The sequence below is a fragment of the Calonectris borealis genome, chromosome 3 (genome assembly GCF_964195595.1).
Source record: "Calonectris borealis chromosome 3, bCalBor7.hap1.2, whole genome shotgun sequence".
In the NCBI taxonomy this organism is placed as follows: Eukaryota; Metazoa; Chordata; class Aves; order Procellariiformes; family Procellariidae; genus Calonectris; species Calonectris borealis.
Genome location: NC_134314.1, coordinates 68,148,304 through 68,162,716, shown reverse-complemented (window position 1 = coordinate 68,162,716; position 14,413 = coordinate 68,148,304). Strand labels below are relative to the sequence as shown.

The 14,413-nt window shown below is 43.0% G+C and overlaps 1 protein-coding gene across 9 annotated transcripts in view; it reads left to right on the top strand.

The window, feature by feature from the left end:
• HIVEP2 (HIVEP zinc finger 2) overlaps positions 1–14,413 on the top strand; it is a 144,492-nt gene that overhangs the window by 51,382 nt on the left and 78,697 nt on the right. The window lies entirely within an intron of this gene.

The window sequence follows — 14,413 nt, the reverse complement described above, 5'->3', positions numbered from 1 at the left end:
CGCAACACTCTCAGCCTTTCTTCATAGGAGAGGCGTTCCATCCCCCTGGTCATTTTTGTGGCCTCCTCTGGACTGCTCCACCAGGTCCATGTCTTTCTTGTGCTGAGGGCTCCAGAGCTGGACACAGTACTCACGTGGGGTCTCACCAGAGCAGAGCAGAGGGGCAGAATCACCTCCCTCGACCTGCTGGCCACGCTTCTTCTGATGCAGCCCAGGATACGGTTGGCCTTCTGGGCTGCGAGCGCACATTGTCGGCTCATGTCCAGCTTTTCCTCCACCAGTACCCCCAAGTCCTTCTCAGCAGGGCTGCTCTCAATCCCTTCATCCCCCAGTCTGTGTTGATACTGGGGGTTGCCCCAACCCAGGTGCAGGACCCTGCCCTTGGCCTTGTTGAATTTTATGAGGTTCACATTGGCTCATCTCTCAAGCCTGTCCAGGTCTCTCTGGATGGCATCCCTTCCCTCAAGTGTATCAATTGCACCACTCAGCTTGGTGTCATCTGCAAACTTGCTGAGGGTGCACTCAATACCACTATGTCATTAATAAAGATATCGAACAGTATCAGTCCCAGTATGGACCCCTGAGGGACACCGCCTGATAGTGATCTCCATTTGGTCATTGAGCTGTTGACCACAACTCTCTGGATGCAGCCATCCAAGCAATTCCTTATCCATTGAATGGTCCATCCATCAAATCCATACCTCTTCGATGTAGAGAGACAGGGATGTTGTGTGAGACTGTGTCAAAGACCTTACAGAAGTCAAGATACATAACATCAGTTTCTTTTTCCTTATCTAGCAACGCAGTCACTGTAGAATAATATATAGAATAAACCCGTCATGTTTTGATGGTTACCTTCATTTGTTCCCTTCAAGTCAAGTGGCATACATATAACATGAACAGACCCCTGAGACTACTATTATTTTTCATCACCATATTCTAAAAATACTTTTAAAGAATTTTGGTGAAGAATAGATTTCAAAAGTATTTTTAATTAGTATCTTGGAATAGGAAAGTACACTTTCCTCATCTTAGTTACTCAACTGTAAACGAGCTAGTTATTTTACAGACCAAGCTGAGTACAGTGAAATGAAGAACCCTCAGATCCTTTTGCTGCAGCTGCAGAAGAAGCTATTGCTATCAAGTGCTAGTTTCTCATTTCAACAAAACCTGGTTCCAGGTGCTCAGGCAACAGCTTTCCTTAGTTTCATGGTTTGAATTGCTTTAAAACTTTGGCATAAACCCTGTAATTTACTCTTAACTATGCTAGCAAATGTAACCAGTTTAGACTGGTTATATAATAGGTAGTGATAATTTGAAATTTAACTTTAAGTATACTTATTTCCAAAAATAAAAATGTTGATTTTCATGTTACATATCTAAAATAAGCACAACTCCCACCACCACCATCCATTGTTACTTGTCTTAGATTTCTTCAGGGGTGTTTGCATGCAAAGGGAAGTATCAGATTCCTACTTCCAAATAGAGAAAAATCATTATGTAATCTCAGAAGCCTCTACTTCTATAATATTTTAATTTTGCTTTTCAATTATAATCAATATTACCTGTTTTGCCAATGCTAGCATTGGGAGAAAAGCCCTAAGAGATCGATGTGCAGGCAGAGTGAGAATAGCATGACTATTTTTATGTTTCTGACATCAGTGTTCTGGTTTATCTAATGTTGTATGACACAGTGACTAAATGCTGCATACTATTCCATCCTCAGTGAGCCAAACATCTTTTCCAATATTGCTCCTTGTTTCAAAAGTTGTAGAAACTTTAAAAAAATAATTTGCTATTTTGGGGTGTTCTCTTACTGTCTGTTTGGAAAGCTAATCGTCTCTTTACTTTTCACAAACAATATGCCTACACCACATTAACGTATATTCCTAACTGGATACTCATGGGTCAGTAGCAGATAATTCATCAGCTTCCTACTTCAAATACAGCATTTTTAAAACTATCATGAAGTTTTGTTACAACAGGACATCTCTGCACTCTTTTATTCTTATTTAGATGGGTACATTTAGTTACCATCATGATTCCTGTTCTGTCCTTTACTCGTTTTCAGTATTTTTTCTCTATATTGAAAAGCAATACATTTTTACTACCGGGAACAGTAAAAGCTGCTCCTACCAGATCCTCATTTTTTCACATCTCCTTTTACCCCGTAGACACCACCTTCACTGCCCATCTGTCACATTCCCACATCTGTACCTATTCTGTACAAGGGTTTGCTGGGTTCCTTTATGTTTCAAGAAAACAGGCTTTTGAAAAGTGTGTTGGCTTCCAGAAGTAGTTGCACAAACCAGCCTTGTGCTAGGTCTCCTGTATGAGAACTGTCAGAACTGACAGCTGGTTGTAAAAAAAAAAAAAAACACCCAGAAGAAAAGTGAAGTATGCCAAAAATTTCACTTTCCAAATGGAGTAAAATGCCTGTTTTACGTGAACAAAGGGTTTTGACTATTCCTTGTTCAAACAACCCCTTGGTCTTTTAATGATGTGGAGATTTGGATTGCATGCTCTTAATGAGTATTGACCGAGTCTGTGGTGTCATTTTCCTGGGGGTGTGTGTGAAAGTAATGTTAACTGTACTGTTGGCTGTAATGTTGTAGTAAGGTGCTAGAGAAACGGCGGCCCAGGACCCTTCCAAAATGCCTGGCTGCTGTGATTAACCCCTTCTGTGTTTCAGCAGGCAAATGGCATGTGGGAAGTTAACTTTCCAAGCACGGCTGGATGTTGCAGGAGCAGCCCCGTGCTTCCCAAACATTTGAGCAGTTACTGCTGTGCAGCTGCTGTTCAGACACAGAAATAAGAGAGTCTATGCTGCAGCTTTCTTTTTCCCAATCAAGATATAAACATTTGAGAATTATGAACGCAGCCCTAAAAGTTAGTCAATCTCACAGCATTTATGTTGAGCTTCAGATCCTGGTCTCCCTTCTACGTTTACTTTAATGGTTGATATGGTGCTATGGACACGTCTATGGCTTTAACTAAATGCACAGAGACAGCCAGCTCCCACCAGCCTCTGCCTCGGGCAGGGAGGAAGAGAAGAGAACTTTAAGCCTGCTTTCCCCACGGCTTCCCCACCTCTCGCGTCCTTTGAGTGGCCAGTGGCCGCTGGTGTGACTCAGAGCAGATGCACCCACTGGTGGAGTTGCCAAAGAGCTGTCCTGGCAGCCTGCGCTCAGTGGGCACCTCGTGCTGCTCCTCCCTTGGTGCCGGGGCCAGGGACACCACAGGCACGGTGTCTCCTGGGGATTTCCCTCCAGCCGGGGGATCTCCGGTTTGGGATTTGGACGCCGTTTTGTTTGCCTCACCTGTCACACTAGAGATGGCGTCCAGGGTATGCGATAGCATCCCTGCCTCGCGGCTTTTACAGCTTGGAAGATGCAGCAGTGCTCCAGGCACGTCCCCGCCACAGCCATGCAACGGCATGGTGATGGGGCCGGGTTCCTCAGTCGTACCCCAAACAGCCTCTGCGGAGAGGGGCTGGAGGGAGAGGGGAGGGGAGCACGCGGGTGGAACAGGGAGCGCGTCCCTTCGACAGATGTCGGAGTGAAAGAAGAGGCAAGCTCTCTTCACTCGCTCAGGCTTGCGCGATGGCAAAAGGGAGGTCCCGGGCTGTGAGTTGTGAAACTGTCTGATCCATCACTGACTAACGTGACGTGAATTTCAAAATGTGTGGCAAAACATAATATACGGTTTATAAGCTGTTTAAAGGCTCCTGACGAAGGGGGGGATTATAATACTTACTTCTGAATTGGTGAGGGGCTTCGTGTGTTTCATGTGAAACACTGCAGGTTGTGTTTCCCATGGAATTTGCAAACTTGCTACAAAGTGTATTTAGGTACTTCGCAGGTTCTTGGTGACGTGGTATCGTACACATTTACACCTCTCCTATTTTTCACGACATTTGTGTTATTGTAAGAGCTCCTACAATTGAGCGCCCTTGGGGATTTGAATGTTTTGACTCCCACATCTTCTGTAGGAAGCGAATTGTTTTATTCCAGGACGTTGCATTGAGTGGGCATCAGCGGAAGACCCGGGAGGAGAAAAGAGAGACTGGTGCTAGGTGTCTGCAGCAAATTGGTTAGGCTAATCAGCTAGAGGGCACCAATGAATATCTCTTCTTAGGGCTGTTAAATTAGGCCATGTGGACTGCCAGCATATAGATGCATGAGAGAAACGTGAGGGCTTTGTGAAACAGTTGTGCTAAAAATAATTTTCGGTGTTATTTTTAATAATGTTATCACAGATGAAGAAAGTGAGGTAGAAGTTTGTAGCCTGGGACATTTCTTTCTCCTGCTTCACAGGGTAAACACTATAAATCCTTGAGTGTTTGTTTGGCTAGGTAATGCTTTCCAAAAGTATGTCAATGAAGTAGGCATTGGAGTCATAATAATACTTTCCTATATTTAGATTTTAAATATGCAATAGAAAGCCATTAACTTTTAGACTCCTAAGCACCAAAATTGCTTCTGTAAAGGGGGCTTGGATGTTAAAATCAGATAATTAAAAAATCAAAGATTTTAATATTGCCAGAAATGCACAGTCAGTGTTTCGCCATCAGCAGTGTTAGTAGGCTCAGTTATATCCTAGTAAATTTGGTTGCTGTGAGGGCATGAGAAGGATCTTGAAACTGTTGAAGGGGGCAGGAGTATTGTGGGATTACCAGTTGATTGGTTAATTTAGAGGATTATGGTTTTAACTTGATATTAATGCAAAAAAAAAAAATCCATTTGCACAGAATCATAGAGTAATTTAGGCTAGAAAGGATCTCCGGGGGTCATCTTTCTAGCCCCCACTCAAAGCAGGGCTTTGCATGTCGTCAATAACTTACCGTTATGCGGTTTTGATTTGTGCAAGAAAGATTAACTATTCAGGTCTTTTTTTGACTAGTAGAGAGGCAAATACCAGAGAGGGGTAAAAATTAAGCCAGAAGTATTTTACAGAGAAGTTCATCCAGATAGCGTTGAAGCATCACCAAAATATCCCACACCATTTCACATATATTGATTTTTTTTCAGAACAAACATTGCTCTTGGGTAGCACAAGGGACTTACTTTGAGCATTTGTGAATCAATTTTAAATTGTTCTTTTCATTGCTGGCTAATATACAGAAGGAATTGGTAAATAGTAAGAGCAAAGGCTATACAGCATTTTATAGCCAGTGGTTCTGTTTAGACTTAATCCCTATAATGCAGTGTTAAAATTTACAAAACAGCTTGTAATTGCAGTAGCTTATTTAAACCAGCTATTTGTGGTTATGTCTGCTGAGGAAACTTAAACTTCAACGTTCCCCAGCCATCTAATAGCAGCAAATTGACTGCGGGTCTCTTGTAAGAATATCTAAATGTAGGCTGTTGAATAATCCCTTTGGGGGCCCTGTAACTATTTTTGTGCCTGGATATGCGTCATCAGTGGGTATTTTCTCTGGTGACTAGCTTACATCAGTAGGTCTCCTACCATACACTCTATCAGTGAGTGACTTATGATTGATGGGAGTCACGGCTGCTGTTTAGCTTTTATCTGTGACCTCAAATAATGGACAACAGGAATTTCCAGGCTGTTAAATTCCTTGAATGACTGAAGACATGGGATGACTCTGCTGATAAACGCAGGTAGTACCCCGATACTGGGTGTTCACCGGGGGCCGAGGCGGGGAGGAAGGAGAGGGGGGTTCCTCGGCTGCAAGGCGGTGAATCCGGCTCCGATGCGTAGCCGAAAGGTACGCTTCCCCGGACGCCGGGGAATCGGCTGTGCCGGAGGACTGCCGAGCGACCGTGATGCTCTGACTGACTCTCCCAGGCTCCCCAGCCATACGTGTCTGCCGGTGGCCGTGGCGTTTCAATGTGTTTAACTGGCTGATCTTTAGGGCAGTTCGTCGGTCTGTTTTATCCCAGGGAGACGCAGTTTGCAGCTCTGTGGAAGAAAGTGCTGTGGAATTTTCAGCGGCAGCCTGGTTGTTTTCTTAACCCTTTTTGTTACTGCCCGTGAGCAGCGAGTGGATTTATTGGAGTGCTTAACCCAGGTGCTCTCTGGGCTAAATCTGAAGGTGCAGTAGGCTACCTGGTTTTAAGGTTAAGTTGCACCTGCCACAGTGACCCACTGAGCATGTGGTCGTAGTTCATTTCCTGGTGTTCAGTACTTCATATTACAAAAATAAGGACTGCAGATAGTGAGTTATCCCCTCTTTCTCCTTCCACTCTGCCTTTCTGTCAGAAGCTGGCATAAGATATGGGGCTGCAAGACAGCTAGGGGATTTTTGTGAGTGTTACCTGTGATGAATTTAGCAGCCCTGCGGCGAGGCACTTCATCACTTCTAATTCTTTCCCCCCTGTTCTTCCCGTCTCCCGGGCTCAGTCCCTTTGATACAGCTGTGATAGGAAACAGGAGATCAGCTCTCTGTGAACCCAAGCTCAGAAGTCTCTCAAGCCCTTCTCCTGGCAACGAAGGAGTAAAAATGAGAGACATGGATGCTCTCGGTGTGATTGATGATTAAAAAAAGTCCTTAATGCTGTTTATCGCGCGGCATTGTTTGGCTGAGGGAGGATAGCAGCTGGATCCAAATTCCTCCTCACCACTTCTTCCTGTTGGCAGGTGGCCCTCGGCATGGGCTGGGCTTGCACACTCTCACGTGGGTCTTTCTTATTTGCATGCCTACTATTGTTTTTCACTCAGGTGACAGCAGATTGGGTTTTGCGCAGGATTTTGAGACTTGAAAACTTTCAGAGGGAAAACAGGAGCTTCGTTTTAACTCGCGTGTGTGTCTCCTCTTCCGCATGTACTAGCCCAGAGGTCGTAGTTAATGAATGAAACCAGGCTTCCTGCAGGAGCCAGTTAACCCACGTCTGCGCATTTACATAAAGCTGCCTTCAGTAGCAATGCATGTGCTGGATGCCCCCGCTCTGAGGGATACAGGTTATATATACCTTTCCATTCCTTGCAGACAGGTGCCTGGTACTACACATGCACTGGGTCTGAAGCAAGTTTCCTCATCTGCTCCCTGGCTAGTTGAGTGGTGGTTAAGAATCGCATTTGACAGAAGTAGTAGGAAGAGAAGTGGCAATTAAGAAGAGGCTTGGAAGATCGAAGGAGAGGAGAGAATGAAAAGGTTTTCATTGAACTGTGATTTACGAGTATACTCTTCCTTTGTTTCTATATCTTTTTTTTTTTTTTTTTTTGCAGTTACTTCAATAAGACTTTGTGATTCATGACAAACTGGTTATATAATTCAAAATCTGTAAAAGGTTAAGCACAAAAAACTTGATGAATCTTGAGTCATTTGCATTAAAATTCAGTGAATTTTCCTGGGGTACTGTGCTTAGAAAATGTAAACCCCGCTAGCTGGTTGATGTTCCTATATGTATTATTTGCCATAGCTTTCTAGGAATCATTATGCCCAGCTACACATCAATATCTTTTGGCTAATATTGACCTCCTTTTCCCCCATTTTTAGGGTGATTGTATTTTAGGGTAGTGATAGTATTTTAGGGTAGCGATAGTATTTTAGGGTAGCTTTCATTTACAGTGTTCGTGCAAAAACTCAGCATCACCAACTTTCCAGAAAGACTCCACAGGCCTTCAAAACATTTCAGAAAGGGTCATCGTTTGCTAGGAAAAAGCGTTAGCAAGTTGCCTGCTGCTTCCTGATGCTTGGCACTGGGGCTGTCTGCAAGGCGGACGGATGAAGTCCAAACTGACACGTGGCAGTGTGTGTAGGTACCTCCCTGTGTGCTGTGACAGAGGTGTCACGTTGGGGACAAACTAGTTTAGGTGCTGATCCTGCAGTGAAGTCACACCACGTGGATGCCGGGGTCCATATACCTATGCCCTGTTGACTTCAGTGACTAAGTGCAGGCACCAAGTTCTGCTTGCACAGCTTGAACTGAGGAACGATGACTGTGGTGGCTAAAGCCTTGTTTTTCCGGAAGAGCCTTCGCCTATTCAGTGGCCACCTTTAAAGTCTTGTCAGTCGCCCTGGACAACAGCTAACCAGATATTTCATCTTGGTAGTTAAAATAATTAGGTGTTGTGAGCAAGGGATACTGCACATATACTGGAAGTCAAAGCATCCGCTGCTGCATTTTGTAATAACTCCATCGGCAAACCTCTCACTCCTCCAGCGAAGCGTGTGGTGTTTCAGTGTGCAACTAGTTCCCAGTGGGCACAGGACTGTAATTACCATACTTGGGAGGCGAAAACGGAGACTGAATCTGACACGGGAATAATGGGGGCTTCATTTTGAAATTTTTTTAAAGATTAGATACAATTCATTTCTCTCCTACTTGTTAAATCTATGACTGCACGCTCTGTACAGCTGCTATAGTGTCGGATACTTGTTAAGGGTCATAACAATGAATCGGTATTTAATAGTTTTGTATCGTTTTGACAAAGTACTCTCAGTGCTTAAATACTCTTGAGAATAAAGAGGTGCCCTGGGATGGGAAGAACAGCAAAGGTGAGCAAAGCTTACCTTGCCCATGGCCCTCCCTTCTGACAGCACTATTTTATTTGAAGATGACTGTATGGAGCAGGCAGTGCTGCTCAGTCATTAACGAAATCATTAACGCAGGTAGAGATATGTTGCTACTGTGAGCTGGCTATACGTTGTAAAAGTATTCTGAAATATGAGGCAAAGTAGTGATTTCACTACTTCAGGGCACACGGTATCTTTTGATTGTGTTAGTTCAAAATCATCTATTATAGTAGTAAACACTTGCTCTCTAAAGGTGATCTTTGTGTTTCCATAAAATCCCATTGAAATCATTGAACCAGTTCCTAGATACTGGGAAACTCCCATTTTGGTCAGCTTGTGTGAGGAAGGGCTTGGGTAGTTTCATTGATTTGTTTTGGGTTTTGTTTCTTCAGGTGTCGTGGAGGAAATATGGGTTAGCCATCACCTCATTTAGACATTATTTTGCTGCAGGGAAAAATAAGGAGTTACTCATAACGTTGATGTTTGTAGTGAGTGGAGTAATAAAGAGTGAAGAGGAAGAAAAGCAACGCAGTGAAGTAGCATAAGGAAAATACAGCGTAAAGAAAAGTTGGAAAAGTGAAAAAAGGATTGGTATTTAATTTTTGTGGTATTTCATTTTTTTAATCCAATTGATAAGATAGATGAAGAGCCTTCCATCTTTTAGATGTTATTGTATACAATAATGTGAATGAATGGAGTCAGATAACACTTCAGCTCTTCCTGCACGCTCTGTGCCTGATGACCTTGGTCCTGAAACCTTTGCTCATCAGCTCAGTCCTTCCTGCAAGCGGCGGCCAGCAACTTTCATAAGACTGTTGGAGATCCAGGACCAAGCTGTCAGTGAGTTAATAGATTTGTCAATGTTACTCTGGCATTGAGTTAGTTTGAAAGGAATCCACCCATTTTTTTGCACATGGGGAATAAGAGAGAAGGAAGATATTGCAGGTGAAGCCTGTGTACTGTGGCAGTACCTCCTTTATGCCAGTAGCCTGGCACCAACTCGTGTAAACTGTGGAAAAGTCTTTTCTTTGTCTCCTGTTCTGTTTTTGTATATACACAGCGCAGTAATTCCTAAAGGGATTTTTGCTCTTGGCAGTATTTCTCTATAGTGCCACAAAGTGAGCATTTTTCCTGCAGGACCTCAAACAGCTCAACAAGTGGTGTGCTGCCAGTGACTCAGCGCAGAGTCCCTGTCCATCTGCCCGCAGCCAAGAGCACTCCCTACCAGCCTCCTATTTTCCGATGCAAAGCTGCACGTGAATCCTGAGATAGGAGCGGGTAACGGACAGGGTTATCCTGGGTAAAGAGGTCCCATACTCCAAGGAGACAGCGAGGGAAGAAGCTCCCTTCCAACCCAGATTAAAATCTTCCCGAGGCAGATCCTGGCCCTTTGCAGGGTGTTCAGATTGGCTTCGAAACTTGGTGCAAAGGAGGTGAGAAAGAAATGCCGCATACTGACATCCCCAGGAGCCTTGATAATGTCAGGACACCTGACAGTACAGCGGTACTTCAAAAATATCACTCTTGTGAAGGATTTACATGATACTGCAATAGCTAATAACATGAGTGCAATACAAAGCCCTAATTCAAGATTGCTGAGGAGTTTGCCAAATGTCTGTAGTTTCAGGTCATGACTTTGTCCCTTTGCAGACAGGCCTTTAGCATTGAGGAGTTTTCCAGAAACTTGTCCAGCCTTTCTTTTTCTCAAGCATAATTGCCAGTTGCTAGTTAGAAATAATAGCAACTAAGTTAAAGATGAAATTCCTTATCACGTAGTCATTTTGTTTTCACAAACTTATTCCAACATGTTCAAGGATGGACTCTCTGCAGCTTTCCTTCTTGTATACTTATTTATACTTTTAGGCAGTGAAGTGAATGTACATTTGGGGATTGCTCTGCACTCTGCTTGTGACCATCTTTGTTCAGGGACAGAGGAGATACAAAGTCAGTCTGTGAAGTCCTGACATCTGCTGTCCCTTGCTTGGGAAGTAGGATATCAATCTGCATGTGAAACTCCTTCCCCCGCTCCAGGGAATTCCATTTCCGTATACAAAGGCCAGCCAGAAATCCTAGTCTGGAAGTCTGTAATTTGGGAATGAGAAAGAAATGGGTTTATCACAACTAGGAAACACAAAACTCTTTAAACCCTCTTTCACTAATGTGCAGGGAAAAGTAATAGTAACCAAATTTTCTTAGTGTAACCAAATTATGGAGCATCACATTGAATAAAGAGAATAGGAGCCTTTGAGGTTGCTTTGCTAGTAGATCTCCATCCTCCATAAAGCTCAGGGCCATGTGCTGATGAAATACAGCCTGTCTTTAAATGCGAACGATGGTGATTTTTCACCCTCTTGACTCTTGACCAGGAGCTCAGGTCTCATACCACCGGAAACTTGCCGCTGGTTACAGAGGGAGCAAGGTTGCAAATCAGAAGATCAGTTGCTCTTTTTAGTTTAGCATTTTCTACCTTGATTGCTATTAAATTAGGTATCACAGTGGTAAAAGCATCAAAGCCAAGATCACCTGGAAGGGAATAGTAGTCTCAAAGAGGTATAAAGGAGTAAAATGGCGCAAATGAGCAAAAGGAGTATTAGGTTAACTACCAGGAAAAAAAATCATTACCGTGAAGGTTTGTTCTCCTGATGGAAACCAGAAGAGCTGATGAGTTTGAGTAACTCAAAAGTGGCCTGGACAAAACACTGTAGAATATACTACGTAGGTTTTTCTTATTTGGGTATGAGATGATCTAATAGACTTTGGCCATTTCCTTTTTGATCTAATTTCTGGGATTCTATGATCACTTTTAAAAAAGGTCATTTTCTTGCCTGTCTCACTGCAAACTTTCTTCCTGAAAGTTTATGGCACTTTTTACCACAAAGGGAGGCATTTGCAGAAATCCAACGTGGTGGTATTTTGAAGACTCCAAGCAGATTTTTCATGGCCATATCTTGCCGTTGCTCCATTGTAAAATTCCCAGAATACTTGATGGGAGTTTTGCATTAAAATTGTATAGTATTTTTATCTAGCTACTCTTTAGAGGCCCGAGTCATATCCATGCTCTATTCCCAGAGTAGCCTTCTTCCAGTTCTTTAAAGCTACAATTTGGCTTTACAGGAAATAATAATCATGCCTACCATACTGTAACTAAAATATTCAGACACATGAATCTTTTTCTTGACTTCCTATAAAAATGTCATTTGTAGCTTTATTTTGTTTGTTCTGGTTTGACTGTAATATAAACGAGAGTTTATTAAAGCATTAGCTCTAAGTTGCAGTTCTTTCTTGAGACTGCAAGGTCTTACAAAAAATATTATTGAAACTGCAGGGCAAAAACACGTATTAACAGAAAAATGAATAATGAGTCTGTTTTCATATGGATTTTTTAAAAAGTACAGCTTGTAGTTGAACTAAATGTACTATTTCTTCCACTGCAGCCAGGAAGCCCTCATAGACTTTTGACAGCGCCGCCAAAAAATTAATGCTTCAGCTGTTCAAAAGATATCAAAAGCTTGTTTGACAATTGTAATCTCTTCCAGGAATTTCCTTTCCCATTTTCCCTCCCTATAAAAACTGATAACAAGATGCTTATATAGTAGAAACGGAAAGGCAGAGGTATGTTACAAAGCATTGTGCATTCCTTCCAGCCTCACGAGATGAGGCACAACATCTCCATGGCAGGCTAGGAAGCGCGGGCACTCCATTGTCTAAGTAGCATTTGCTTCAAGGATTAACTGCTTGCCAAGATAGCGCAGATTTAAATGTTTCCTAAGCCATTTTTGAGTTTTTATGTAACATGGCAGCCAACAGGAGAGCTGTTGGGGACGGCTGGGTAGGAACTCAAAGCAGCGACCAAGGAAAGAGAAAACCAAGGGAAGCAGAGAAATACGCTGCATGTGCTGGCATCAGTTGACACAGCAGAATTGAAGGCAAGGGAAAGCAGCGCCAGCCCGGCTTCTCTCGAATTTCTGTCCTCACTTTTACACGCAACAAGATGCGACAAACTGAAATGAGATGCAGCTTGAACTTTTGTTCTGAAGCGTATCGAAAAAGCACTGAAACATGGACTCAAAGGTCAGAATTGTTCCCTTTTCTGTAACAAATTCCCAGGACAGCTGTTAATACTACTCTGTCTTTTAAGGCTAATCTTTAATAGTATTCATTCATACGTAATACGAAATATATAGTATTACTGTGGCTGTGGTGAGGAGCGGTTTGTTCTTCTCTAATGATAGAAAGGAGATTCTGTGTTAGGAAGAGTGAGATAATGAAAGAGGTTGCCAATAAAAAAGCCACTGTGTTTGCAGAGGGTGCCCTTGTGTTCAGCAAATGCCAATTAGAGCAATGTCACTTTATGTGTACGATGGGTTATTACTGCACAAACACTTGTACAACTACGCGCTGGGTCAGAAGGGCAAGTTAGCTTTGTCTCATGGCTATTATTTTAAAGCAAACACAACTATCAGGCACACAAATATCAGGCATTGCGGAAGGGGAATAGTAAAGTAATGACTGCTTGAAAATGCAGGCTAAAGAGAAAAAGAGTCAATATAACAACCCTTGGCGTTGTGGGAGGTAATTTTTACCATGTCTGCACTACATGGATTATAAACATCATCTTTACATAATGGAGAAGCGAATGCTTCCTTCCACCACTTAAATAATAAACTGTTATGTTGTTCTGATGCTTGGAAATGGGAAGAGAATATACATTTCTTTCAGTTACCTTCTTTGATACTGGAATGTTTGTAGTCCATGTGTCTTTGTAAAAGAGTTTGTGTACTTCCTTCTGTTGTGCTATCAATGGTCTGGTATCACCAACATCTTTATGATATACCCTGCTCTCAGCTCTTATGTGGCTCTGACTGACTTCAGTAAATGGAATAAAGGGCAGTTCCGCAAGTGACCTGGTGCAAGACATGGCCTTGGGTCTTTATTACTTGCACCTGTTCGCATGTGTTCTACTTGGTATTTCATTTTGCATGATTTGCCTGAAGCTTCATTAGATTCAAGTCCAAAGAGGCTCTGCGGATGCTGTGGCCATCTCGGGTGTGTACAGGATAGCTGTGCTGTGTGTGGATTTGTGAGTTTTGCTCTAAGGCTATCAGGTTTGTCTGCCTTTCTAATGTGGTTGCCATCCATGCTTGTGCTGGCTTCTCTCCGGGTCATAAGAAAGAACACACTTCAGCAGGGATTGTGTTACTGTCGGTGGCCTGAACCTTTGTGCTTGCTTGACCTCACACCTCTAGGAAGCTCAGCTGGCAAACGTAGCGCAGCCCTTTGTGGCAACACCCTCTGGGGTGCCAGTGGGCTGCTGGTTAGGTTGTCCTGCTTCCGTATATGCCGAGGTATTTTCATTGACATGGTCTTTTTCACATGGTCTTTGAAATCGCCGTGACTTTAAAGTACCAGCTTTCCCTAAAGAGGACGCACTGCGCTCGCCCGAGGACCTGCTCGAACCCAGCATCTGCTGGGGCAGGATGGGGTGGCAGAAGTTAAATGGAGAGCGTTAGTTTGAAAAATTTCATGAGGTCACCATCCTTTTAAATTGGTTTACACAGATGGCTGTCTGGTTTGTTGCTTTGTCCTTGCTTAATAGTAACTGTTTATGGAAAAATGAATTGCTTTGCAGAAGGAGGTCCAAAAGCTCATGCTGTTGTTTCCCTCACTGGAGATCTTCATGTTATTATGGGCATACAAAGATTTGGCCTGAAATGGAGATTAATTATGAAGCACGCAGTGAATAATTAACTGTTCCTAAGCTCTGTAGTCACCAGGTTAGAAATGATTTCCCCAAACTGCAGGAGATAAGAGAAAGTTATTCCTGGTTTCACAATGTCCGTATTGTTAGGGCTTTGTGCTGTGTGTACTCTGACATCAGCTGATACCTACGCAAGTTGGGTCCAGCTTCTCATCCAAACCACTTCCTGGGGT